This window comes from Montipora capricornis, chromosome 5, assembly GCF_036669925.1.
Source record: "Montipora capricornis isolate CH-2021 chromosome 5, ASM3666992v2, whole genome shotgun sequence".
NCBI lineage: Eukaryota > Metazoa > Cnidaria > Anthozoa > Scleractinia > Acroporidae > Montipora > Montipora capricornis.
The window spans coordinates 31,797,280-31,802,279 of NC_090887.1; positions in this window are offsets into that span (position 1 = coordinate 31,797,280).

Sequence of the window (5,000 nt, forward strand, 5' to 3'; positions counted from 1 at the left end):
TGGTAGGTCTTGAACGTGCTAGGAGCCTTGCTGTGGGCAAGAACCGGCGGAATGTGCGTACGCAGGCTCTCCAAAGCCGGATGGTGAACGCGTGATACCCTGGAACTTGTAAACAAATAAAGGAAAACATAAGGCATAAGAGAAATGAGGAAAAAATGGTAGACGTGGAATACCGATTGCAATTTATTAAGCGTGGACAGCCAATAACGCGTACATCCTAAGTATAGGCGATAACAACAATATACGGAGAAAACAAAAACCCCTAAAATCCGTACAACGTTGCCAACAAAGGCCATACGTTTACAAAAGATAAGCAAACACGCTCTAGAGCGACCGTCAATAAGGCACTAGCCTGTAAAAAAACTATGAAAAAACGAACTGGAATAAACCGAAAAAGGACACGCGCTATAAAGCGCTAAATATCGTACGTGAACCGCTATAAAGCGACAAGGGACACATACGAACCGCTATAAAGCGCTACACAGCGTAGGTGAACCGCTATAGAGCAACGAGAGTCGTCCGTGAACCGCTAAGAGCGCTACATGGAATAGTGCGAAAAGCTCTGCAATAAAGTACCAATGCTTGAATAACGGCTCTAAACTCGCGAGCTGGCATCCAAATAAATAACAAGTACAGGAGCGAGAAAACCGTAAGCGCTAAAAATAGTAGGGAACCCCAAGTGGGAATCGTCAAAAAATACCTGACGGGTCAGAAAATTCTGTGATTCGGGAAACTGAATCCCGAGGGTGACCTAGAGGAAAGAGGTAAGGCCAAAAACTATCAGAAGGCCATTTGGGGGCGATAAGCGTACCGCGCGCGCGAGACGTTTCCAAATGCGCTAACGTACGCGCAACAAGAAAGACTGAAGGAACCAAATAGTTGTTAACGCCGCCCCAACTGGCACTAAAAGCGTCCACGCCTTGGCAACCGGGACACCAGAACTTAGAGTAAAAACGCTCGCACTTAGCGGAAAGAGAGGATGAGAAACGATCGACGTCAAAAGGACCAAAAATACTGCTAACATGTTGGAAGAAAATAGTGGAAACAGCCCAATCATCATAATCAACAACGCGGCTGACCGAATCCGCGTAAGAGTTGAGTGAGCGTGGGATCCACTCAACTTCAAGTGAAATATCATGTGCGGCACAATAGGCGAAAATTTCGAGAGCTAAAGTATGCAAACGAAGGCTGTTGCTGCCCTTGGCGGAAATAGACGCCGCGTTCTTACTATCCGTAAAGACCTTGACCACTTTGCCCGTAAGGGAAGCCCGAAACGATTTCAGGCCGTTAAGAATGGCTAACAATTTCCTGGCGTTACTATCTAAACCGGACTCCAAAGAGAAAAACGCTTGAAAGAAAAGATCGAACTCCTCGCTATCAACGCGGAAGGCACACCCACCGCAGGCAAAACTGCTGGCGTCGGAAAACACGAGAATCGCGGAAAGCGAATATCTGGTGAGAGACCTCCCATTGAGACTGGCACAGTTAGAAAGCCAGAAATCAATTTCCTGAAGGCATTCGGAGAAAAACTGATAGGACCTAAAATCCAAAGGACAATCCCACCCGCTGTGAAGTTTGACGAATGACTGGAGGAATCTGGACATAAGGAGTGCAATGTTACCAAAACCCGGGGTGAGGGAAATAATTTGCCCTGTAACAGAGGCAACCGCGCGTGGGGTAACGGGGCGAGACCCAGATTTTAGTGATAGGAGTGCCCTAAGCAACTTGACAATGCGGCGGTGAGGAATAAATATGCGGCCACGCGAAACATCCCAGACAATGCCCAACCATTCTAAGACCTGGGTAGGAACCCAAATAGATTCCTCCTCATTGGCGACCACGCCCACATTGGCCAAATCGGATCTAACAGCCGAAGCAGTACTCTGAGCTACCGAAAAATCATGGAGGCATCCGGCGCCGTCGTCTAAATACAAGACCAAGGGTATGCCCCGGGAGCGCCAATGCTTAACTAACGGCCTAAAAACCTTTGTGAACACGTAAGGCGCTGACGAGAGACCGAACGGGAGCATGGCGAAAACAAAAAACCTGGGCTCTACAGAGCCACCGAGGGGCCACTGAAAGCCTAAAAATGTTTGAGATTCCTCATGAATGCTTACGTGGTGATACCCAGACTTCATATCGAATTTAAACATATAACCTGGCGAGTGTACGTAAGTAAGAAAAGTCCTACTATCCTCCATTTTTAACTTAACTTTGGGAAGAAACTTATTGACGTGACGGAGGTCGAGAATAAGCCGGCACTTTCCCACAGAGCTAACGGATACCGTTAAAGGATTGACAACCGTGGGAGGCGTAAAAAATTCAATAACAGAACCCGCACGAAGCAGATCAGAAATAGCACTGTCAACAAAACTGGCGTGATCTAAGGCAGACCTATTGTTAAAGAGAAACGCTCTAGGAGGCCATGAAATAAAAGGAATGCGATACCCGAAACGGATGATATAAAGAACCCAGGGGAACCGATGATAACCCAAAAATCAACCTTGCTCCTGAGCATATCCTTATAAACTATGGGCGCTGACCCCTGCTTATACTCAAAACTACGAGAGGACAAACATTGTTCGTATTCAGAGTCGAAACAGTACTTATCTTATGAGAGTAAGTCAGCAAACTCCTCCTCCACACGGGCGTTGACATCACCCGCCTTCGAGCCAGAATGCGAAGCTGAATAGTGAACGCCTAGAGCGCCGGAAGCCTCCTGCTGTAAAGACGCCATAAACGAATTTTCAGGAACGGCTAACGGCGCCTGTGGAACTAGCTGGAAGCTGGCTAGACGAGCAGCCGACGTGAAACCTTGCGAGACGGACCGGGCACTCCTTCCACCAGTGGCCTGAAGAACCGCAGTATCGACAAGGCCCTCGGGTGAATTCACGGTTAGTGGTGAAAACTGTGTTGGTTTGTCGAAGAGGAAGCGAACGGCTGTGAAAATGGCCAGGAACGCTGGCTCCCGTTGAACTGCCTTGAGTAAGGGGAGAAGAAAGGTTGAGCTTGACGATTTCGGACCGCAAATCCCTCAACATTACGCTTCTTTCTTTGTCGAACTTGATCTCTCAGAGCCTGCCTCTCTGCAGCGCGAATTCTCTTGTCGTCGTCCTCGCTCAACGAGACGGGATTAGATTCGTAGTGTTTAACGGTCAACCAACCGGCCTCGGACGAATCCGCGATCCGTATCTTACGGTTACGTTCCTGTAATAGTTCTACGGTTTCGTTAAGAATTGAAAACGCCTCAGACTCGGGAGGTAGATCGGCCAAATGATCCTTAAGTGAAACAAGCTTGGCTAACTCTTAACCGTTAAATTTGAAATTACGTTCGTTCCCGGTGTGACTAAACTTGATCTCCCACTGTTCCTTCAAAGAATTAGAAGCAGAAAGGGCGGCTGAGGCAACCTCTTGCGATTTCTGTACCTCGGACGAAATAACTGATTTGTGAAGGGCGAGCTGACTAACAACGAAATCTTTGAAACTATCAAGATCTTGCTTTGTAACAGGCTCGTCTCCCATACTACAAAATTAAGCTCGGCAAGGTGCGAGCGGTAAAACTGGCTGTGTCGAGTGACTAACGCGAGAGGCGACAAGGCTTAAATACCGAGATGTGGCGTAAAATCCCTAGAGGATCAAACTGCGGCCATAAATGCAAATTCCGAACATAAACACATAAATTCTGTTTATCAGCGCTATTTCAAATGGCTGCTTGGACTAAAATTCGAGAAACGCATGTCTGGTGAGATGGCCGGTGACATGGAACGAAGAAGGTATTTCGTAAAATGAAATATGCATCAATGCCGTTGTTTGATAGCTGATGAACTGTAGATAAAATAATTAAAGACGAGGTGAGACTTCCCCTGTGCTATTAAGTTTTTTCACTCACGTGATCAGTAACCTTGTTTTTCCACGGAAACGAAAGAAAACATTTGTTTGATAAAAGAACTTATTTCAAGGAGGATCAGTTAGGGACACCAACATGGCCGCCGTTCCGTTTAGGAACTCAAACCGTGACGTCACGTGAAAACACTCTATTGAACCATGACAACAATTCCGTATAAATAGCAAATATAGGTCGGTCGGTTAATGAGTCCCGTGCTAATAGACTGCGTCGCAGAAAGACTAAACCACCGTTGTAGTCAGTCTGCGCAACGGCTCCGAAAAGCTTGTTCAGAGTCTACAGGGATTTCTGTATCCCTTTGTCATAAGGTAGACTCTTCCGCGCTTTGTTATTCGCCTCACACTTAGTTGACAAATCACTCATCTTTTTTTGCACGACAGAAAAAGTGCTTTGCATTTCAACAGCCAAAGGTCAAAACTGAAAAGGTGATGTTTATTTTTCTTTTGCTGTAATTTGTCGCCACGTTAGATTGGCTTTTTACTCGAAACACAATAATATCGCTTCCTTGTACGAGGCTACCCACGCGAGCTAATTGATAAAACACTGGCAGAGGTAGCTTTCTGATGATGAAATAAAGATTTAAAAAACAAAACAAAGACATCCAAAAACATTTTACCGTTCGTTACTACCTTCATCCCAGCTGTACCTAAACTCAAAGAAATCCTTATGAAGAACTGGTTTCAATTTCTAACGTCCTAAAACTTGCGCCCATATTTCCTAATGCTCCTATTGTCGCTTACAGGAAGGACAAATCAATCAAGGACTTTCTAGTTAAAGCTTCAATTTCTTCTAAAACTTGAAACCATCTAAACCTAGCAAACTCTGGGAACTCTTGAGCACTGGGCTGCCGTGCGGGAGGTCGTGAGCTCGACGCCTGCCGGACCAACACTCAGAGTCTTTAAATAACTGAGTAGAAAGTGCTGGCTTTGTAATTACATCCGCAAATGGTGAGACTTTCAAGTCTTCTCGGATAAGGACTATAAACCGTAGGCCCCGTCTCACAAACATCTTCCATGTTCATTAGTTCTCTGTGGGACGTTAAAGAACCCACACACTATTCGAGAAGAGTAGGGGATGAAGATCCCGGTGTTGTGGC